This window comes from Eurosta solidaginis, chromosome 5 (genome assembly GCF_040869045.1).
Source record: "Eurosta solidaginis isolate ZX-2024a chromosome 5, ASM4086904v1, whole genome shotgun sequence".
Classification (NCBI taxonomy): Eukaryota; Metazoa; Arthropoda; class Insecta; order Diptera; family Tephritidae; genus Eurosta; species Eurosta solidaginis.
In genome coordinates, this window is record NC_090323.1 from 93772135 (window position 1) to 93797028 (window position 24894).

A 24894-nucleotide genomic window follows, 5' to 3' on the forward strand; every position below is an offset into this window, starting at 1 on the left:
CCGTTCTCGTGTAGCCTTCATATTGCGTTTTTTTTTTAATTTGCTTACCGGGCTAAAGGTTAGCATGTTTAAATTCGTAAGTCGTTTTGTTCAACAAATTTAAGTAGATAACTCTTCAGTTGTTTGCATCAGAGCGACAATTTTTGAGATAGTTATTAAAACTGTTTAAAGGTTGTCAAACGTTGTTTCTCGTTGTATATCCTTTAATTCTAGAGTTAAATTGATAAATAACGTGTACGAATTTGTTTAACGCATTTGTTTTGGTTACTCGACGTCTCCGTTCTCGTGTAGCCTACATATTGCGTTTTTTTTTAATTTGCTTACCGGGCTAAAGGTTAGCATGCTTAAAATACGTAAGTCGTTTTGTTCAACAAATTTAAGTAGATAACTCCTCAGTTGTTTGCACCAGAGCGACAATTTTTGAGATAGTTATTAAAACTGTTTAAAGGTTGTCAAACGTTGTTTCTGGTTGTATATCCTTTAATTCTAGAGTCAAATTGATAAATAGCGTGTACGAATTTGTTTAACGCATTTGTTTTGGTTACTCGACGTCTCCGTTCTCGTGTAGCCTACATATTGCGTTTTTTTTTTAATTTGCTTACCGGGCTAAAGGTTAGCATGCTTAAAATACGTAAGTCGTTTTGTTCAACAAATTTAAGTAGATAACTCCTCAGTTGTTTGCATCAGAGCGACAATTTTTGAGATAGTTATTAAAACTGTTTAAAGGTTGTCAAACGTTGTTTCTCGTTGTATATCCTTTAATTCTAGAGTTAAATTGATAAATAACGTGTACGAATTTGTTTAACGCATTTGTTTTGGTTACTCGACGTCTCCGTTCTCGTGTAGCCTACATATTGCGTTTTTTTTTTAATTTGCTTACCGGGCTAAAGGTTAGCATGCTTAAAATACGTAAGTCGTTTTGTTCAACAAATTTAAGTAGATAACTCCTCAGTTGTTTGCATCAGAGCGACAATTTTTGAGATAGTTATTAAAACTGTTTAAAGGTTGTCAAACGTTGTTTCTCTTTGTATATCCTTTAATTCTAGAGTTAAATTGATAAATAATGTGTACGAATTTGTTTAACGCATTTGTTTTGGTTACTCGACGGCTCCGTTCTCGTGTAGCCTACATATTGCGTTTTTTTTTTAATTTGCTTACCGGGGTAAAGGTTAGCATGCTTAAAATACGTAAGTCGTTTTGTTCAACAAATTTTAGTAGATAACTCAGCAGTTGTTTGCATCAGAGCGACAATTTTTGAGATAGTTATTAAAACTGTTTAAAGGTTGTCAAACGTTGTTTCTCGTTGTATATCCTTTAATTCTAGAGTTAAATTGATAAATAACGTGTACGAATTTGTTTAACGCATTTGTTTTGGTTACTCGACGCCTCCGTTCTCGTGTAGCCTACATATTGCGTTTTTTTTTTAATTTGCTTACCGGGCTAAAGGTTAGCATGCTTAAAATACGTAAGTCGTTTTGTTCAACAAATTTAAGTAGATAACTCATCAGTTGTTTGCATCAGAGCGACAATTTTTGAGATAGTTATTAAAACTGTTTAAAGGTTGTCAAACGTTGTTTCTCGTTGTATATCCTTTAATTCTAGAGTTAAATTGATAAATAACGTGTACGAATTTGTTTAACGCATTTGTTTTGGTTACTCGACGGCTCCGTTCTCGTGTAGCCTACATATTGCGTTTTTTTTTCTAAGTTGCTTACCGGGCTAAAGGTTAGCATGCTTAAAATACGTAAGTCGTTTTGTTCAACAAATTTAAGTAGATAACTCATCAGTTGTTTGCATCAGAACCACAATTTTTGAGATAGTTATTAAAACTGTTTAAAGGTTGTCAAACGTTGTTTCTCGTTGTATATCCTTTAATTCTAGAGTTAAATTGATAAATAACGTGTACGAATTTGTTTAACGCATTTGTTTTGGTTACTCGACGTCTCCGTTCTCGTGTAGCCTACATATTGCGTTTTTTTTTTTAATTTGCTTACCGGGCTAAAGGTTAGCATGCTTAAAATACGTAAGTCGTTTTGTTCAACAAATTTAAGTAGATAACTCCTCAGTTGTTTGTATCAGAGCGACGATTTTTGAGATAGTTATTAAAACTGTTTAAAGGTTGTCAAACGTTGTTTCTCGTTGTATATCCTTTAATTCTAGAGTTAAATTGATAAATAACGTGTACGAATTTGTTTAACGCATTTGTTTGGGTTACTCGACGTCTCCGTTCTCGTGTAGCCTTCATATTGCGTTTTTTTTTTAATTTGCTTACCGGGCTAAAGGTTAGCATGTTTAAATTCGTAAGTCGTTTTGTTCAACAAATTTAAGTAGATAACTCATCAGTTGTTTGCATCAGAACCACAATTTTTGAGATAGTTATTAAAACTGTTTAAAGGTTGTCAAACGTTGTTTCTCGTTGTATATCCTTTAATTCTAGAGTTAAATTGATAAATAACGTGTACGAATTTGTTTAACGCATTTGTTTTGGTTACTCGACGTCTCCGTTCTCGTGTAGCCTACATATTGCGTTTTTTTTTTAATTTGCTTACCGGGCTAAAGGTTAGCATGCTTAAAATACGTAAGTCGTTTTGTTCAACAAATTTAAGTAGATAACTCCTCAGTTGTTTGCATCAGAGCGGCGATTTTTGAGATAGTTATTAAAACTGTTTAAAGGTTCTCAAACGTTGTTTCTCGTTGTATATCCTTTAATTCTAGAGTTAAATTGATAAATAACGTGTACGAATTTGTTTAACGCATTTGTTTTGGTTACTCGACGTCTACGTTCTCGTGTAGCCTACATATTGCGTTTTTTTTTTAATTTGCTTACCGGGCTAAAGGTTAGCATGCTTAAAATACGTAAGTCGTTTTGTTCAACAAATTTAAGTAGATAACTCCTCAGTTGTTTGCATCAGAGCGACGATTTTTGAGATAGTTATGAAAACTGTTTAAAGGTTGTCAAACGTTGTTAATCGTTGTATATCCTTTAATTCTAGAGTTAAATTGATAAATAACGTGTACGAATTTGTTTAACGCATTTGTTTTGGTTACTCGACGTCTCCGTTCTCGTGTAGCCTACATATTGCGTTTTTTTTTTAATTTGCTTACCGGGCTAAAGGTTAGCATGCTTAAAATACGTAAGTCGTTTTGTTCAACAAATTTAAGGAGATAACTCATCAGTTGTTTGCATCAGAGCGACAATTTTTGAGATAGTTATTAAAACTGTTTAAAGGTTGTCAAACGTTGTTTCTCGTTGTATATCCTTTAATTCTAGAGTTAAATTGATAAATAACGTGTACGAATTTGTTTAACGCATTTGTTTTGGTTACTCGACGTCTCCGTTCTCGTGTAGCCTACATATTGCGTTTTTTTTTTTAATTTGCTTACCGGGCTAAAGGTTAGCATGCTTAAAATACGTAAGTCGTTTTGTTCAACAAATTTAAGTAGATAACTCATCAGTTGTTTGCATCAGAGCGACAATTTTTGAGATAGTTATTAAAACTGTTTAAAGGTTGTCAAACGTTGTTTCTCGTTGTATATCCTTTAATTCTAGGGTTAAATTGATAAATAACGTGTACGAATTTATTTAACGCATTTGTTTTGGTTACTCGACGTCTCCGTTCTCGTGTAGCCTACATATTGCGTTTTTTTTTTAATTTGCTTACCGGGCTAAAGGTTAGCATGCTTAAAATACGTAAGTCGTTTTGTTCAACAAATTTAAGTAGATAACTCATCAGTTGTTTGCATCAGAGCGACAATTTTTGAGATAGTTATTAAAACTGTTTAAAGGTTGTCAAAAGTTGTTTCTCGTTGTGTATCCTTTAATTCTAGAGTTAAATTGATAAATAACGTGTACGAATTTATTTAACGCATTTGTTTTGGTTACTCGACGGCTCCGTTCTCGTGTAGCCTACATATTGCGTTTTTTTTTTAATTTGCTTACCGGGCTAAAGGTTAGCATGCTTAAAATACGTAAGTCGTTTTGTTCAACAAATTTAAGTAGATAACTCCTCAGTTGTTTGCATCAGAGCGACGACTTTTGAGATAGTTATTAAAACTGTTTAAAGGTTGTCAAACGTTGTTTCTCGTTGTATATCCTTTAATTCTAGAGTTAAATTGATAAATAACGTGTACGAATTTGTTTAACGCATTTGTTTTGGTTACTCGACGTCTCCGTTCTCGTGTAGCCTACATATTGCGTTTTTTTTTTAATTTGCTTACCGGGCTAAAGGTTAGCATGCTTAAAATACGTAAGTCGTTTTGTTCAACAAATTTAAGGAGATAACTCATCAGTTGTTTGCATCAGAGCGACAATTTTTGAGATAGTTATTAAAACTGTTTAAAGGTTGGCAAACGTTGTTTCTCGTTGTATATCCTTTAAGTCTAGAGTTAAATTGATAAATAACGTGTACGAATTTGTTTAACGCATTTGTTTTGGTTACTCGACGTCTCCGTTCTCGTGTAGCCTACATATTGCGTTTTTTTTTTTAATTTGCTTACCGGGCTAAAGGTTAGCATGCTTAAAATACGTAGGTCGTTTTGTTCAACAAATTTAAGTAGATAACTCATCAGTTGTTTGCATCAGAGCGACAATTTTTGAGATAGTTATTAAAACTGTTTAAAGGTTGTCAAACGTTGTTTCTCGTTGTATATCCTTTAATTCTAGAGTTAAATTGATAAATAACGTGTACGAATTTATTTAACGCATTTGTTTTGGTTACTCGACGTCTCCGTTCTCGTGTAGCCTACATATTGCGTTTTTTTTTTAATTTGCTTACCGGGCAAAAGGTTAGCATGCTTAAAATACGTAAGTCGTTTTGTTCAACAAATTTAAGTAGATAACTCCTCAGTTGTTTGCATCAGAGCGACGATTTTTGAGATAGTTATTAAAACTGTTTAAAGGTTGTCAAACGTTGTTTCTCGTTGTATATCCTTTAATTCTAGAGTTAAATTGATAAATAACGTGTACGAATTTGTTTAACGCATTTGTTTTGGTTACTCGACGTCTCCGTTCTCGTGTAGCCTACATATTGCGTTTTTTTTTTAATTTGCTTACCGGGCTAAAGGTTAGCATGCTTAAAATACGTAAGTCGTTTTGTTCAACAAATTTAAGTAGATAACTCCTCAGTTGTTTGCATCAGAGCGACAATTTTTGAGATAGTTATTAAAACTGTTTAAAGGTTGTCAAACGTTGTTTCTCGTTGTATATCCTTTAATTCTAGAGTTAAATTGATAAATAACGTGTACGAATTTGTTTAACGCATTTGTTTTGGTTACTCGACGTCTCCGTTCTCGTGTAGCCTACATATTGCGTTTTTTTTTTAATTTGCTTACCGGGCTAAAGGTTAGCATGCTTAAAATACGTAATTCGTTTTGTTCAACAAATTTAAGGAGATAACTCATCAGTTGTTTGCATCAGAGCGACAATTTTTGAGATAGTTATTAAAACTGTTTAAAGGTTGTCAAACGTTGTTTCTCGTTGTATATCATTTAATTCTAGAGTTAAATTGATAAATAACGTGTACGAATTTGTTTAACGCATTTTGTTTTGGTTACTCGACGTCTCCGTTCTCGTGTAGCCTACATATTGCGTTTTTTTTTTAATTTGCTTACCGGGCTAAAGGTTAGCATGCTTAAAATACGCAAGTCGTTTTGTTCAACAAATTTAAGTAGATAACTCATCAGTTGTTTGCATCAGAGCGACAATTTTTGAGATAGTTATTAAAACTGTTTAAAGGTTGTCAAACGTTGTTTCTCGTTGTATATCCTTTAATTCTAGAGTTAAATTGATAAATAACGTGTACGAATTTGTTTAACGCATTTGTTTTGGTTACTCGACGGCTCCGTTCTCGTGAAGCCTACATATTGCGTTTTTTTTTTTAATTTGCTTACCGGGCTAAAGGTTAGCATGCTTAAAATACGTAAGTCGTTTTGTTCAACAAATTTAAGTAGATAACTCCTCAGTTGTTTGCATCAGAGCGACGATTTTTGAGATAGTTATTAAAACTGTTTAAAGGTTGTCAAACGTTGTTTCTCGTTGTATATCCTTTAATTCTAGAGTTAAATTGATAAATAACGTGTACGAATTTGTTTAACGCATTTGTTTTGGTTACTCGACGTCTCCGTTCTCGTGTAGCCTACATATTGCGTTTTTTTTTTAATTTGCTTACCGGGCTAAAGGTTAGCATGCTTAAAATACGTAAGTCGTTTTGTTCAACAAATTTAAGTAGATAACTCATCAGTTGTTTGCATCAGAGCGACAATTTTTGAGATAGTTATTAAAACTGTTTAAAGGTTGTCAAACGTTGTTTCTCGTTGTATATCCTTTAATTCTAGAGTTAAATTGATAAATAACGTGTACGAATTTGTTTAACGCATTTGTTTTGGTTACTCGACGTCTCCGTTCTCGTGTAGCCTACATATTGCGTTTTTTTTTTTTAATTTGCTTACCGGGCTAAAGGTTAGCATGCTTAAAATACGTAAGTCGTTTTGTTCAACAAATTTAAGTAGATAACTCATCAGTTGTTTGCATCAGAGCGACAATTTTTGAGATAGTTATTAAAACTGTTTAAAGGTTGTCAAACGATGTTTCTCGTTGTATATCCTTTAATTCTAGAGTTAAATTGATAAATAACGTGTACGAATTTGTTTAACGCATTTGTTTTGGTTACTCGACGGCTCAGTTCTCGTGTAGCCTACATATTGCGTTTTTTTTTTTAATTTGCTTACCGGGCTAAAGGTTAGCATGCTTAAAATACGTAAGTCGTTTTGTTCAACAAATTTGAGTAGATAACTCATCAGTTGTTTGCATCAGAGCGACAATTTTTGAGATAGTTACTAAAACTGTTTAAAGGTTGTCAAACGTTGTTTCTCGTTGTATATCCTTTAATTCTAGAGTTAAATTGAAAAATAACGTGTACGAATTTGTTTAACGCATTTGTTTTGGTTACTCGACGTCTCCGTTCTCGTGTAGCCTACATATTGCATTTTATTTTAATTTGCTTACCGGGCTAAAGGTTAGCATGCTTAAAATACGTAAGTCGTTTTGTTCAACAAATTTAAGTAGATAACTCATCAGTTGTTTGCATCAGAGCGACAATTTTTGAGATAGTTATTAAAACTGTTTAAAGGTTGTCAAACGTTGTTTCTCGTTGTATATCCTTTAATTCTAGAGTTAAATTGATAAATAACGTGTACGAATTTGTTTAACGCATTTGTTTTGGTTACTAGACGTCTCCGTTCTCGTGTAGCCTACATATTGCGTTTTTTTTTTTAATTTGCTTACCGGGCTAAAGGTTAGCATGCTTAAAATACGTAAGTCGTTTTGTTGAACAAATTTAAGTAGATAACTCATCAGTTGTTTGCATCAGAGCGACAATTTTTGAGATAGTTATTAAAACTGTTTAAAGGTTGTCAAACGTTGTTTCTCGTTGTATATCCTTTAATTCTAGAGTTAAATTGATAAATAACGTGTACGAATTTGTTTAACGCATTTGTTTTGGTTACTCGACGTCTCCGTTCTCGTGTAGCCTACATATTGCGTTTTTTTTTTAATTTGCTTACCGGGCAAAAGGTTAGCATGCTTAAAATACGTAAGTCGTTTTGTTGAACAAATTTAAGTAGATAACTCATCAGTTGTTTGCATCAGAGCGACAATTTTTGAGATAGTTATTAAAACTGTTTAAAGGTTGTCAAACGTTGTTTCTCGTTGTATATCCTTTAAGTCTAGAGTTAAATTGATAAATAACGTGTACGAATTTGTTTAACGCATTTTTTTTGGTTACTCGACGTCTCCGTTCTCGTGTAGCCTACATATTGCGTTTTTTTTTTTTAATTTGCTTACCGGGCTAAAGGTTAGCATGCTTAAAATACGTAGGTCGTTTTGTTCAACAAATTTAAGTAGATAACTCATCAGTTGTTTGCATCAGAGCGACAATTTTTGAGATAGTTATTAAAACTGTTTAAAGGTTGTCAAACGTGTTTCTCGTTGTATATCCTTTAATTCTAGAGTTAAATTGATAAATAACGTGTACGAATTTATTTAACGCATTTGTTTTGGTTACTCGACGTCTCCGTTCTCGTGTAGCCTACATATTGCGTTTTTTTTTTAATTTGCTTACCGGGCAAAAGGTTAGCATGCTTAAAATACGTAAGTCGTTTTGTTCAACAAATTTAAGTAGATAACTCCTCAGTTGTTTGCATCAGAGCGACGATTTTTGAGATAGTTATTAAAACTGTTTAAAGGTTGTCAAACGTTGTTTCTCGTTGTATATCCTTTAATTCTAGAGTTAAATTGATAAATAACGTGTACGAATTTGTTTAACGCATTTGTTTTGGTTACTCGACGTCTCCGTTCTCGTGTAGCCTACATATTGCGTTTTTTTTTTTAATTTGCTTACCGGGCTAAAGGTTAGCATGCTTAAAATACGTAAGTCGTTTTGTTCAACAAATTTAAGTAGATAACTCCTCAGTTGTTTGCATCAGAGCGACAATTTTTGAGATAGTTATTAAAACTGTTTAAAGGTTGTCAAACGTTGTTTCTCGTTGTATATCCTTTAATTCTAGAGTTAAATTGATAAATAACGTGTACGAATTTGTTTAACGCATTTGTTTTGGTTACTCGACGTCTCCGTTCTCGTGTAGCCTACATATTGCGTTTTTTTTTTTTAATTTGCTTACCGGGCTAAAGGTTAGCATGCTTAAAATACGTAATTCGTTTTGTTCAACAAATTTAAGGAGATAACTCATCAGTTGTTTGCATCAGAGCGACAATTTTTGAGATAGTTATTAAAACTGTTTAAAGGTTGTCAAACGTTGTTTCTCGTTGTATATCATTTAATTCTAGAGTTAAATTGATAAATAACGTGTACGAATTTGTTTAACGCATTTTGTTTTGGTTACTCGACGTCTCCGTTCTCGTGTAGCCTACATATTGCGTTTTTTTTTTTAATTTGCTTACCGGGCTAAAGGTTAGCATGCTTAAAATACGCAAGTCGTTTTGTTCAACAAATTTAAGTAGATAACTCATCAGTTGTTTGCATCAGAGCGACAATTTTTGAGATAGTTATTAAAACTGTTTAAAGGTTGTCAAACGTTGTTTCTCGTTGTATATCCTTTAATTCTAGAGTTAAATTGATAAATAACGTGTACGAATTTGTTTAACGCATTTGTTTTGGTTACTCGACGGCTCCGTTCTCGTGAAGCCTACATATTGCGTTTTTTTTTTTAATTTGCTTACCGGGCTAAAGGTTAGCATGCTTAAAATACGTAAGTCGTTTTGTTCAACAAATTTAAGTAGATAACTCCTCAGTTGTTTGCATCAGAGCGACGATTTTTGAGATAGTTATTAAAACTGTTTAAAGGTTGTCAAACGTTGTTTCTCGTTGTATATCCTTTAATTCTAGAGTTAAATTGATAAATAACGTGTACGAATTTGTTTAACGCATTTGTTTTGGTTACTCGACGTCTCCGTTCTCGTGTAGCCTACATATTGCGTTTTTTTTTTTAATTTGCTTACCGGGCTAAAGGTTAGCATGCTTAAAATACGTAAGTCGTTTTGTTCAACAAATTTAAGTAGATAACTCATCAGTTGTTTGCATCAGAGCGACAATTTTTGAGATAGTTATTAAAACTGTTTAAAGGTTGTCAAACGTTGTTTCTCGTTGTATATCCTTTAATTCTAGAGTTAAATTGATAAATAACGTGTACGAATTTGTTTAACGCATTTGTTTTGGTTACTCGACGTCTCCGTTCTCGTGTAGCCTACATATTGCGTTTTTTTTTTTTAATTTGCTTACCGGGCTAAAGGTTAGCATGCTTAAAATACGTAAGTCGTTTTGTTCAACAAATTTAAGTAGATAACTCATCAGTTGTTTGCATCAGAGCGACAATTTTTGAGATAGTTATTAAAACTGTTTAAAGGTTGTCAAACGATGTTTCTCGTTGTATATCCTTTAATTCTAGAGTTAAATTGATAAATAACGTGTACGAATTTGTTTAACGCATTTGTTTTGGTTACTCGACGGCTCAGTTCTCGTGTAGCCTACATATTGCGTTTTTTTTTTAATTTGCTTACCGGGCTAAAGGTTAGCATGCTTAAAATACGTAAGTCGTTTTGTTCAACAAATTTGAGTAGATAACTCATCAGTTGTTTGCATCAGAGCGACAATTTTTGAGATTGTTACTAAAACTGTTTAAAGGTTGTCAAACGTTGTTTCTCGTTGTATATCCTTTAATTCTAGAGTTAAATTGAAAAATAACGTGTACGAATTTGTTTAACGCATTTGTTTTGGTTACTCGACGTCTCCGTTCTCGTGTAGCCTACATATTGCATTTTATTTTAATTTGCTTACCGGGCTAAAGGTTAGCATGCTTAAAATACGTAAGTCGTTTTGTTCAACAAATTTAAGTAGATAACTCATCAGTTGTTTGCATCAGAGCGACAATTTTTGAGATAGTTATTAAAACTGTTTAAAGGTTGTCAAACGTTGTTTCTCGTTGTATATCCTTTAATTCTAGAGTTAAATTGATAAATAACGTGTACGAATTTGTTTAACGCATTTGTTTTGGTTACTAGACGTCTCCGTTCTCGTGTAGCCTACATATTGCGTTTTTTTTTTAATTTGCTTACCGGGCTAAAGGTTAGCATGCTTAAAATACGTAAGTCGTTTTGTTGAACAAATTTAAGTAGATAACTCATCAGTTGTTTGCATCAGAGCGACAATTTTTGAGATAGTTATTAAAACTGTTTAAAGGTTGTCAAACGTTGTTTCTCGTTGTATATCCTTTAATTCTAGAGTTAAATTGATAAATAACGTGTACGAATTTATTTAACGCATTTGTTTTGGTTACTCGACGTCTCCGTTCTCATGTAGCCTACATATTGCGTTTTTTTTTTAATTTGCTTACCGGGCAAAAGGTTAGCATGCTTAAAACACGTAAGTCGTTTTGTTCAACAAATTTAAGTAGATAACTCCTCAGTTGTTTGCATCAGAGCGACGATTTTTGAGATAGTTATTAAAACTGTTTAAAGGTTGTCAAACGTTGTTTCTCGTTGTATATCCTTTAATTCTAGAGTTAAATTGATAAATAACGTGTACGAATTTGTTTAACGCATTTGTTTTGGTTACTCGACGGCTCCGTTCTCGTGTAGCCTACATATTGCGTTTTTTTTTTTAATTTGCTTACCGGGCTAAAGGTTAGCATGCTTAATATACGTAAGTCGTTTTGTTCAACAAATTTAAGTAGATAACTCATCAGTTGTTTGCATCAGAGCGACAATTTTTGAGATAGTTATTAAAACTGTTTAAAGGTTGTCAAACGTTGTTTCTCGTTGTATATCCTTTAATTCTAGAGTTAAATTGATAAATAACGTGTACGAATTTGTTTAACGCATTTGTTTTGGTTACTCGACGTCTCCGTTCTCGTGTAGCCTACATATTGCGTTTTTTTTTTTAATTTGCTTACCGGGCTAAAGGTTAGCATGCTTAAAATACGTAAGTCGTTTTGTTCAACAAATTTAAGTAGATAACTCATCAGTTGTTTGCATCAGAGCGACAATTTTTGAGATAGTTATTAAAACCGTTTAAAGGTTGTCAAACGTTGTTTCTCGTTGTATATCCTTTAATTCTAGAGTCAAATTGATAAATAACGTGTACGAATTTGTTTAACGCATTTGTTTTGGTTACTCGACGTCTCCGTTCTCGTGTAGCCTACATATTGCGTTTTTTTTTTAATTTGCTTACCGGGCTAAAGGTTAGCATGCTTAAAATTCGTAAGTCGTTTTCTTCAACAAATTTAAGGAGATAACTTATCAGTTGTTTGCATAAGAGCGACAATTTTTGAGATAGTTATTAAAACTGTTTAAAGGTTGTCAGACGTTGTTTCTCGTTGTATATCCTTTAATTCTAGAGTTAAATTGATAAATAACGTGTACGAATTTGTTTAACGCATTTGTTTTGGTTACTCGACGTCTCCGTTCTCGTGTAGCCTACATATTGCGTTTTTTTTTTAATTTGCTTACCGGGCTAAAGGTTAGCATGCTTAAAATACGTAAGTCGTTTTGTTCAACAAATTTGAGTAGATAACTCATCAGTTGTTTGCATCAGAGCGACAATTTTTGAGATAGTTATTAAAACTGTTTAAAGGTTGTCAAACGTTGTTTCTCGTTGTATATCCTTTAATTCTAGAGTTAAATTGATAAATAACGTGTACGAATTTGTTTAACGCATTTGTTTTGGTTACTCGACGTCTCCGTTCTCGTGTAGCCTACATATTGCGTTTTTTTTTTAATTTTCTTACCGGGCTAAAGGTTAGCATGCTTAAAATACGTAATTCGTTTTGTTCAACAAATTTAAGTAGATAACTCATCAGTTGTTTGCATCAGAGCGACAATTTTTGAGATAGTTATTAAAACTGTTTAAAGGTTGTCAAACGTTGTTTCTCGTTGTATATCCTTTAATTCTAGAGTTAAATTGATAAATAACGTGTACGAATTTGTTTAACGCATTTGTTTGGGTTACTCGACGTCTCCGTTCTCGTGTAGCCTACATATTGCGTTTTTTTTTTAATTTGCTTACCGGGCTAAAGGTTAGCATGCTTAAAATACGTAAGTCGTTTTGTTCAACAAATTTAAGTAGATAACTCTTCAGTTGTTTGCATCAGAGCGACAATTTTTGAGATAGTTATTAAAACTGTTTAAATGTTGTCAAACGTTGTTTCTCGTTGTATATCCTTTAATTCTAGAGTTAAATTGATAAATAACGTGTACGAATTTGTTTAACGCATTTGTGTTGGTTACTCGACGGCTCCGTTCTCGTGTAGCCTACATATTGCGTTTTTTTTTTTTTAATTTGCTTACCGGGCTAAAGGTTAGCATGCTTAAAATACGTAAGTCGGTTTGTTCAACAAATTTAAGTAGATAACTCCTCAGTTGTTTGCATCAGAGCGACAATTTTTGAGATAGTTATTAAAACTGTTTAAATGTTGTCAAACGTTGTTTCTCGTTGTATATCCTTTAATTCTAGAGTTAAATTGATAAATAACGTGTACGAATTTGTTTAACGCATTTGTTTTGGTTACTCGACGTCTCCGTTCTCGTGTAGCCTACATATTGCGTTTTTTTTTTTAATTTGCTTACCGGGCTAAAGGTTAGCATGCTTAAAATACGTAAGTCGTTTTGTTCAACAAATTTAAGTAGATAACTCCTCAGTTGTTTGCATCAGAGCGACAATTTTTGAGATAGTTATTAAAACTGTTTAAAGGTTGTCAAACGTTGTTTCTCGTTGTATATCCTTTAATTCTAGAGTTAAATTGATAAATAACGTGTACGAATTTGTTTAACGCATTTGTTTTGGTTACTCGACGTCTCCGTTCTCGTGTAGCCTACATATTGCGTTTTTTTTTTAATTTGCTTACCGGGCTAAAGGTTAACATGCTTAAAATACGTAAGTCGTTTTGTTCAACAAATTTAAGTAGATAACTCCTCAGTTGTTTGCATCAGAGCGACGATTTTTGAGATAGTTATTAAAACTGTTTAAAGGTTGTCAAACGTTGTTTCTCGTTGTATATCCTTTAATTCTAGAGTTAAATTGATAAATAACGTGTACGAATTTGTTTAACGCATTTGTTTTGGTTACTCGACGGCTCCGGGCTAAAGGTTAGCATGCTTAAAATACGTAAGTCGTTTTGTTCAACAAATTTAAGTAGATAACTCCTCAGTTGTTTGCATCAGAGCGACAATTTTTGAGATAGTTATTAAAACTGTTTAAAGGTTGTCAAACGTTGTTTCTCGTTGTATATCCTTTAATTCTAGAGTTAAATTGATAAATAACGTGTACGAATTTGTTTAACGCATTTGTTTTGGTTACTCGACGTCTCCGTTCTCGTGTAGCCTACATATTGCGTTTTTTTTTTAATTTACTTACCGGGCTAAAGGTTAGCATGCTTAAAATACGTAAGTCGTTTTGTTCAACAAATTTAAGTAGATAACTCATCAGTTGTTTGCATCAGAGCGACAATTTTTGAGATAGTTATTAAAACTGTTTAAAGGTTGTCAAACGTTGTTTCTCGTTGTATATCCTTTAATTCTAGAGTTAAATTGATAAATAACGTGTACGAATTTGTTTAACGCATTTGTTTTGGTTACTCGACGGCTCCGTTCTCGTGTAGCCTACATATTGCGTTTTTTTTTAATTTGCTTACCGGGCTAAAGGTTAGCATGCTTAAAATACATAAGTCGTTTTGTTCAACAAATTTAAGTAGATAACTCCTCAGTTGTTTGCATCAGAGCGACAATTTTTGAGATAGTTATTAAAACTGTTTAAAGGTTGTCAAACGTTGTTTCTCGTTGTATATCCTTTAATTCTAGAGTTAAATTGATAAATAACGTGTACGAATTTGTTTAACGCATTTGTTTTGGTTACTCGACGTCTCCGTTCTCGTGTAGCCTACATATTGCGTTTTTTTTTTAATTTGCTTACCGGGCTAAAGGTTAACATGCTTAAAATACGTAAGTCGTTTTGTTCAACAAATTTAAGTAGATAACTCTTCAGTTGTTTGCATCAGAGCGACAATTTTTGAGATAGTTATTAAAACTGTTTAAATGTTGTCAAACGTTGTTTCTCGTTGTATATCCTTTAATTCTAGAGTTAAATTGATAAATAACGTGTACGAATTTGTTTAACGCATTTGTTTTGGTTACTCGACGGCTCCGTTCTCGTGTAGCCTACATATTGCGTTTTTTTGTTTTAATTTGCTTACCGGGCTAAAGGTTAGCATGCTTAAAATACGTAAGTCGTTTTGTTCAACAAATTTAAGTAGATAACTCCTCAGTTGTTTGCATCAGAGCGACGATTTTTGAGATAGTTATTAAAACTGTTTAAAGGTTGTCAAACGTTGTTTCTCGTTGTATATCCTTTAATTCTAGAGTTAAATTGATAAATAACGTGTACGAATTTGTTTAACGCATTTGTTTTGGTTACTCGACGGCTCCGTTCTCGTGTAGCCTACATATTGCGTTTTTTTTTAATTTGCTTACCGGGCTAAAGGTTAGCATGCTTAAAATACATAAGTCGTTTTGTTCAACAAATTTAAGTAGATAACTCCTCAGTTGTTTGCATCAGAGCGACAATTTTTGAGATAGTTATTAAAACTGTTTAAAGGTTGTCAAACGTTGTTTCTCGTTGTATATCCTTTAATTCTAGAGTCAAATTGATAAATAACGTGTACGAATTTGTTTAACGCATTTGTTTTGGTTACTCGACGTCTCCGTTCTCGTGTAGCCTACATATTGCGTTTTTTTTTTAATTTGCTTACCGGGCTAAAGGTTAACATGCTTAAAATACGTAAGTCGTTTTGTTCAACAAATTTAAGTAGATAACTCCTCAGTTGTTTGCATCAGAGCGACGATTTTTGAGATAGTTATTAAAACTGTTTAAAGGTTGTCAAACGTTGTTTCTCGTTGTATATCCTTTAATTCTAGAGTTAAATTGATAAATAACGTGTACGAATTTGTTTAACGCATTTGTTTTGGTTACTCGACGGCTCCGTTCTCGTGTAGCCTACATATTGCGTTTTTTTGTTTTAATTTGCTTACCGGGCTAAAGGTTAGCATGCTTAAAATACGTAAGTCGTTTTGTTCAACAAATTTAAGTAGATAACTCCTCAGTTGTTTGCATCAGAGCGACGATTTTTGAGATAGTTATTAAAACTGTTTAAAGGTTGTCAAACGTTGTTTCTCGTTGTATATCCTTTAATTCTAGAGTTAAATTGATAAATAACGTGTACGAATTTGTTTAACGCATTTGTTTTGGTTACTCGACGGCTCCGTTCTCGTGTAGCCTACATATTGCGTTTTTTTTTAATTTGCTTACCGGGCTAAAGGTTAGCATGCTTAAAATACATAAGTCGTTTTGTTCAACAAATTTAAGTAGATAACTCCTCAGTTGTTTGCATCAGAGCGACAATTTTTGAGATAGTTATTAAAACTGTTTAAAGGTTGTCAAACGTTGTTTCTCGTTGTATATCCTTTAATTCTAGAGTTAAATTGATAAATAACGTGTACGAATTTGTTTAACGCATTTGTTTTGGTTACTCGACGTCTCCGTTCTCGTGTAGCCTACATATTGCGTTTTTTTTTTAATTTGCTTACCGGGCTAAAGGTTAACATGCTTAAAATACGTAAGTCGTTTTGTTCAACAAATTTAAGTAGATAACTCCTCAGTTGTTTGCATCAGAGCGACGATTTTTGAGATAGTTATTAAAACTGTTTAAAGGTTGTCAAACGTTGTTTCTCGTTGTATATCCTTTAATTCTAGAGTTAAATTGATAAATAACGTGTACGAATTTGTTTAACGCATTTGTTTTGGTTACTCGACGGCTCCGTTCTCGTGTAGCCTACATATTGCGTTTTTTTTGTTTTAATTTGCTTACCGGGCTAAAGGTTAGCATGCTTAAAATACGTAAGTCGTTTTGTTCAACAAATTTAAGTAGATAACTCCTCAGTTGTTTGCATCAGAGCGACGATTTTTGAGATAGTTATTAAAACTGTTTAAAGGTTGTCAAACGTTGTTTCTCGTTGTATATCCTTTAATTCTAGAGTTAAATTGATAAATAACGTGTACGAATTTGTTTAACGCATTTGTTTTGGTTACTCGACGGCTCCGTTCTCGTGTAGCCTACATATTGCGTTTTTTTTTAATTTGCTTACCGGGCTAAAGGTTAGCATGCTTAAAATACATAAGTCGTTTTGTTCAACAAATTTAAGTAGATAACTCCTCAGTTGTTTGCATCAGAGCGACAATTTTTGAGATAGTTATTAAAACTGTTTAAAGGTTGTCAAACGTTGTTTCTCGTTGTATATCCTTTAATTCTAGAGTCAAATTGATAAATAACGTGTACGAATTTGTTTAACGCATTTGTTTTGGTTACTCGACGTCTCCGTTCTCGTGTAGCCTACATATTGCGTTTTTTTTTTTGAATTTGCTTACCGGGCTAAAGGTTAGCATGCTTAAAATACGTAAGTCGTTTTGTTCAACAAATTTAAGTAGATAACTCATCAGTTGTTTGCATCAGAGCGACAATTTTTGAGATAGTTATTAAAACTGTTTAAAGGTTGTCAAACGTTGTTTCTCGTTGTATATCCTTTAATTCTAGAGTTAAATTGATAAATAACGTGTACGAATTTGTTTAACGCATTTGTTTTGGTTACTCGACGTCTCCGTTCTCGTGTAGCCTACATATTGCGTTTTTTTTTAATTTGCTTACCGGGCTAAAGGTTAGCATGCTTAAAATACGTGAGTCGTTTTGTTCAACAAATTTAAGTAGATAACTCATCAGTTGTTTGCATCAGAGCGACAATTTTTGAGATAGTTATTAAAACTGTTTAAAGGTTGTCAAACGTTGTTTCTCGTTTTATATCCTTTAATTCTAGAGTTAAATTGATAAATAACGTGTACGAATTTGTTTAACGCATTTGTTTGGGTTACTCGACGTCTCCGTTCTCGTGTAGCCTACATATTGCGTTTTTTTTTTAATTTACTTACCGGGCTAAAGGTTAGCATGCTTAAAATACGTAAGTCGTTTTGTTCAACAAATTTAAGTAGATAACTCATCAGTTGTTTGCATCAGAGCGACAATTTTTGAGATAGTTATTAAAACTGTTTAAAGGTTGTCAAACGTTGTTTCTCGTTGTATATCCTTTAATTCTAGAGTTAAATTGATAAATAACGTGTACGAATTTGTTTAACGCATTCGTTTTGGTTACTCGACGTCTCCGTTCTCGTGTAGCCTACATATTGCGTTTTTTTTTAATTTGCTTACCGGGCTAAAGGTTAGCATGCTTAAAATATGTAAGTCGTTTTGTTCAACAAATTTGAGTATATAACTCATCAGTTGTTTGCATCAGAGCGACAATTTTTGAGATAGTTATTAAAACTGTTTAAAGGTTGTCAAACGTTGTTCCTCGTTGTATATCCTTTAATTCTAGAGTTAAATTGATAAATAACGTGTACGAATTTGTTTAACGCATTTGTTTTGGTTACTCGACGTCTCCGTTCTCGTGTAGCCTACATATTGCGTTTTTTTTATAATTTGCTTACCGGGCTAAAGGTTAGCATGCTTAAAATACGTAAGTCGTTTTGTTCAACAAATTTAAGTAGATAACTCCTCAGTTGTTTGCATCAGAGCGACAATTTTTGAGATAGTTATTAAAACTGTTTAAAGGTTGTCAAACGTTGTTTCTCGTTGTATATCCTTTAATTCTAGAGTTAAATTGATAAATAACGTGTACGAATTTTTTTAACGCATTTGTTTTGGTTACTCGACGGCTCAGTTCTCGTGTAGCCTATATATTGCGTTTTTTTTTAATTTGCTTACCGGGCTAAAGGTTAGCATGCTTAAAATACGTAAGTCGTTTTGTTCAACAAATTTAAGTAGATAACTCATCAGTTGTTTGCATCAGAGCGACAATTTTTGAGATAGTTATTAAAACTGTTTAAAGGTTGTCAAACGTTGTTTCTCGTTGTATATCCTTTAATTCTAGAGTTAAATTGATAAATAACGTGTACGAATTTGTTTAACGCATTTGTTTTGGTTACTCGACGTCTCCGTTCTCGTGTAGCCTACATATTGCTTTTTTTTTTTAATTTGCTTACCGGGCTAAAGGTTAGCATGCTTAAAATACGTAAGTCGTTTTGTTCAACAAATTTAAGTAGATAACTCCTCAGTTGTTTGCATCAGAGCGACGATTTTTGAGATAGTTATTAAAACTGTTTAAAGGTTGTCAAACGTTGTTTCTCGTTTTATATCCTTTAATTCTAGAGTTAAATTGATAAATAACGTGTACGAATTTGTTTAACGCATTTGTTTTGGTTACTCGACGTCTCCGTTCTCGTGTAGCCTACATATTGCGTTTTTTTTTTAATTTGCTTACCGGGCTAAAGGTTAGCATGCTTAAAATACGTAAGTCGTTTTGTTCAACAAATTTAAGTAGATAACTCCTCAGTTGTTTGCATCAGAGCGACGATTTTTGAGATAGTTATTAAAACTGTTTAAAGGTTGTCAAACGTTGTTTCTCGTTGTATATCCTTTAATTCTAGAGTTAAATTGATAAATAACGTGTACGAATTTGTTTAACGCATTTGTTTTGGTTACTCGACGTCTCCGTTCTCGTGTAGCCTACATATTGCGTTTTTTTTTTAATTTGCTTACCAGGCTAAAGGTTAGCGTGCTTGAAATACGTAAGCCGTTTTGTTCAACAAATTTAAGTAGATAACTCATCAGTTGTTTGCATCAGAGCGACAATTTTTGATATAGTTATTAAAACTGTTTAAAGGTTGTCAAACGTTGTTTCTCGTTGTATATCCTTTAATTCTAGAGTCAAATTGATAAATAACGTGTACGAATTTGTTTAACGCATTTGTTTTTTTTTTAATTTGCTTACCGGGCTAAAGGTTAGCATGCTTAGAATACGTAAGTCGTTTTGTTCAACAAATTTAAGGAGATAACTCATCAGTTGTTTGCATCAGAGCGAAAATTTTTGAGATAGTTATTAAAACTGTTTAAAGGTTGTCAAACGTTGTTTCTCGTTGTATATCCTTTAATTCTAGAGTTAAATTGATAAATAACGTGTACGAATTTGTTTAACGTATTTTTTGTGGTTACTCGAAGTCTCCATTCTCGTGTAGCCTACATATTGCGTTTTTTTTTTAATTTGCTTACCGGGCTAAAGGTTAGCATGCTTAAAATACGTAAGTCGTTTTGTTCAACAAATTTGAGTAGATAACTCATAAGTTGTTTGCATCAGAGCGACAATTTTTGAGATAGTTATTAAAACTGTTTAAATGTTGCCAAACGTTGTTTCTCGTTGTATATCCTTTAATTCTAGAGTTAAATTGATAAATAACGTGTACGAATTTGTTTAACGCATTTGTTTTGGTTACTCGACGGCTCAGTTCTCGTGTAGCCTACATATTGCGTTTTTTTTTTTAATTTGCTTACCGGGCTAAAGGTTAGCATGCTTAAAATACGTAGGTCGTTTTGTTCAACAAATTTAAGTAGATAACTCATCAGTTTTTTGCATCAGAGCGACAATTTTTGAGATAGTTATTAAAACTGTTTAAAGGTTGTCAAACGTTGTTTCTCGTTGTATATCCTTTAATTCTAGAGTTAAATTTATAAATAATGTGTACGAATTTGTTTAACGCATTTGTTTTGGTTACTCGACGGCTCCGTTCTCGTGTAGCCTACATATTGCGTTTTTTTTTAATTTGCTTACCGGGCTAAAGGTTAGCATGCTTAAAATACGTAGGTCGTTTTGTTCAACAAATTTGAGTAGATAACTCATCAGTTGTTTGCATCAGAGCGACAATTTTTGAGATAGTTATTAAAACTGTTTAAAGGTTGTCAAACGTTGTTTCTGGTTGTATATCCTTTAATTCTAGAGTTAAATTGATAAATAACGTGTACGAATTTGTTTAACGCATTTGTTTTGGTTACTCGACGGCTCCGTTCTCGTGTAGCCTACATATTGCGTTTTTTTTTTTAATTTGCTTACCGGGCTAAAGGTTAGCATGCTTAAAATACGTAAGTCGTTTTGTTCAACAAATTTAAGTAGATATCTCCTCAGTTGTTTGCATCAGAGCGACAATTTCTGAGATAGTTATTAAAACTGTTTAAAGGTTGTCAAACGTTGTTTCTCGTTGTATATTCTTTAATTCTAGAGTCAAATTGATAAATAACGTGTACGAATTTGTTTAACGCATTTGTTTTGGTTACTCGACGTCTCTGTTCTCGTGTAGCCTACATATTGCGTTTTTTTTTTAATTTGCTTACCGGGCTAAGGTTAGCGTGCTTAAAATACGTAAGTCGTTTTGTTCAACAAATTTAAGTAGATAACTCATCAGTTGTTTGCATCAGAGCGACAATTTTTGAGATAGTTATTAAAACTGTTTAAAGGTTGTCAAACGTTGTTTCTCGTTGTATATCATTTAATTCTAGAGTCAAATTGATAAATGACGTGTACAAATTTGTTTAACGCATTTGTTTTGGTTACTCGACGTCTCCGTTCTCGTGTAGCCTACATATTGCGTTTTTTTTTAATTTGCTTACCGGGCTAAAGGTTAGCATGCTTAAAATACGTAAGTCGTTTTGTTCAACAAATTTAAGTAGATAACTCATCAGTTGTTTGCATCAGAGCGCCAATTTTTGAGATAGTTATTAAAACTGTTTAAAGGTTGTCAAACGTTGTTTCTCGTTTTATATCCTTTAATTCTAGAGTTAAATTGATAAATAACGTGTACGAATTTGTTTAACGCATTTGTTTTGGTTACTCGACGTCTCCGTTCTCGTGTAGCCTACATATTGCGTTTTTTTTTTAATTTGCTTACCGGGCTAAAGGTTAGCATGCTTAAAATACGTAAGTCGTTTTGTTCAACAAATTTAAGTAGATAACTCATCAGTTGTTTGCATCAGAGCGACAATTTTTGAGATAGTTATTAAAACTGTTTAAAGGTTGTCAAACGTTGTTTCTCGTTGTATATCCTTTAATTCTAGAGTTAAATTGATAAATAACGTGTACGAATTTGTTTAACGCATTTGTTTTGGTTACTCGATGTCTCCGTTCTCGTGTAGCCTACATATTGCGTTTTTTTTTAATTTGCTTACCGGGCTAAAGGTTAGCATGCTTAAAATACGTAAGTCGTTTTGTTCAACAAATATAAGTAGATAACTCATCAGTTGTTTGCATCAGAGCGAAAATTTTTGAGATAGTTATTAAAACTGTTTAAAGGTTGTCAAACGTTGTTTCTCGTTGTATATCCTTTAATTCTAGAGTTAAATTGATAAATAACGTGTACGAATTTGTTTAACGCATTTGTTTTGGTTACTCGACGTCTCCGTTCTCGTGTAGCCTACATATTGCGTTTTTTTTTTAATTTACTTACCGGGCTAAAGGTTAGCATGCTTAAATACGTAATTCGTTTTGTTCAACAAACTTAAGTAGATAACTCATCAGTTGTTTGCATCAGAGCGACAATTTTTGAGATAATTATTAAAACTGTTTAAAGGTTGTCAAACGTTGTTTCTCGTTGTATATCCTTTAATTCTAGAGTTAAATTGATAAATAACGTGTACGAATTTGTTTAACGCATTTGTTTTGGTTACTCGACGGCTCCGTTCCCGTGTAGCCTACATATTGCGTTTTTTTAATTTGCTTACCGGGCTAAAGGTTAGCATGCTTAAAATACGTAAGTCGTTTTGTTCAACAAATTTAAGTAGATAACTCCTCACTTGTTTGCATCAGAGCGACAATTTTTGATATAGTTATTAAAACTGTTTAAAGGTTGTCAAACGTTGTTTCTCGTTGTATATCCTTTAATTCTAGAGTTAAATTGATAAATAACGTGTACGAATTTGTTTAACGCATTTGTTTTGGTTACCCGACTTCTCCGTTCTCGTGTAGCCTACATATTGCGTTTTTTTTTAAATTTGCTTACCGGGCTAAAGGTTAGCATGCTTAAAATACGTAAGTCGTTTTGTTCAACAAATTTAAGTAGATAACTCATCAGTTGTTTGCATCAGAGCGACAATTTTTGAGATAGTTATTAAAACTGTTTAAAGGTTGTCAAACGTTGTTTCTCGTTGTATATCCTTTAATTCTAGAGTTAAATTGATAAATAACGTGTACGAATTTGTTTAACGCATTTGTTTTGGTTACCCGACTTCTCCGTTCTCGTGTAGCCTACATATTGCGTTTTTTTTTAAATTTGCTTACCGGGCTAAAGGTTAGCATGCTTAAAATACGTAAGTCGTTTTGTTCAACAAATTTAAGTAGATAACTCATCAGTTGTTTGCATCAGAGCGACAATTTTTGAGATAGTTATTAAAACTGTTTAAAGGTTGTCAAACGTTGTTTCTCGTTGTATATCCTTTAATTCTAGAGTTAAATTGATAAATAACGTGTACGAATTTGTTTAACGCATTTGTTTTGGTTACTCGACGTCTCCGTTCTCGTGTAGCCTACATATTGCGTTTTTTTTTTAATTTGCTTACCGGGCTAAAGGTTAGCATGCTTAAAATACGTAAGTCGTTTTGTTCAACAAATTTAAGTAGATAACTCCTCAGTTGTTTGCATCAGAGCGACGATTTTTGAGATAGTTATTAAAACTGTTTAAAGGTTGTCAAACGTTGTTTCTCGTTGTATATCCTTTAATTCTAGAGTTAAATTGATAAATAACGTGTACGAATTTGTTTAACGCATTTGTTTTGGTTACTCGACGTCTCCGTTCTCGTGTAGCCTACATATTGCGTTTTTTTTTAATTTGCTTACCGGGCTAAAGGTTAGCATGCTTAAAATACGTAAGTCGTTTTGTTCAACAAATTTAAGTAGATAACTCATCAGTTGTTTGCATCAGAGCGACAATTTTTGAGATAGTTATTAAAACTGCTTAAAGGTTGTCAAACGTTGTTTCTCGTTGTATATCCTTCATTTCTAGAGTTAAATTGATAAATAACGTGTACAAATTTGTTTAACGCATTTGGTTTGGTTACTCGACGTCTCCGTTCTCGTGTAGCCTACATATTGCGTTTTTTTTTTTAATTTGCTTTCCGGGCTAAAGGTTAGCATGCTTAAAATACGTAATTCGTTTTGTTCAACAAATTTAAGTAGATAACTCATCAGTTGTTTGCATCAGAGCGACAATTTTTGAGATAGTTATTAAAACTGTTTAAAGGTTGTCAAACGTTGTTTCTCGTTGTATATCCTTTAATTCTAGAGTTAAATTGATAAATAACGTGTACGAATTTGTTTAACGCATTTGTTTTGGTTACTCGACGTCTCCGTTCTCGTGTAGCCTACATATTGCGTTTTTTTTCTAATTTGCTTACCGGGCTAAAGGTTAGCATGCTTAAAATACGTAAGTCGTTTTGTTCAACAAATTTAAGTAGATAACTCATCAGTTGTTTGCATCAGAGCGACAATTTTTGAGATAGTTATTAAAACTGTTTAAAGGTTGTCAAACGTTGTTTCTCGATGTATATCCTTTAATTCTAGAGTTAAATTGATAAATAACGTGTACGAATTTGTTTAACGCATTTGTTTTGGTTACTCGACGGCTCCGTTCTCGTGTAGCCTACATATTGCGTTTTTTTTTTTAATTTGCTTACCGGGCTAAAGGTTAGCATGCTTAAAATACGTAAGTCGTTTTGTTCAACAAATTTAAGTAGATATCTCCTCAGTTGTTTGCATCAGAGCGACTATTTCTGAGATAGTTATTAAAACTGCTTAAAGGTTGTCAAACGTTGTTTCTCGTTGTATATCCTTTAATTCTAGAGTCAAATTGATAAATAACGTGTACGAATTTGTTTAACGCATTTGTTTTGGTTCCTCGACGTCTCTGTTCTCGTGTAGCCTACATATTGCGTTTTTTTTTTAATTTGCTTACCGGGCTAAGGTTAGCGTGCTTAAAATACGTAAGTCGTTTTGTTCAACAAATTTAAGTAGATAACTCATCAGTTGTTTGCATCAGAGCGACAATTTTTGAGATAGTTATTAAAACTGTTTAAAGGTTATCAAACGTTGTTTCTCGTTGTATATCCTTTAATTCTAGAGTCAAATTGATAAATGACGTGTACAAATTTGTTTAACGCATTTGTTTTGGTTACTCGACGTCTCCGTTCTCGTGTAGCCTACATATTGCGTTTTTTTTTAATTTGCTTACCGGGCTAAAGGTTAGCATGCTTAAAATACGTAAGTCGTTTTGTTCAACAAATTTAAGTAGATAACTCATCAGTTGTTTGCATCAGAGCGACAATTTTTGAGATAGTTATTAAAACTGTTTAAAGGTTGTCAAACGTTGTTTCTCGATGTATATCCTTTAATTCTAGAGTTAAATTGATAAA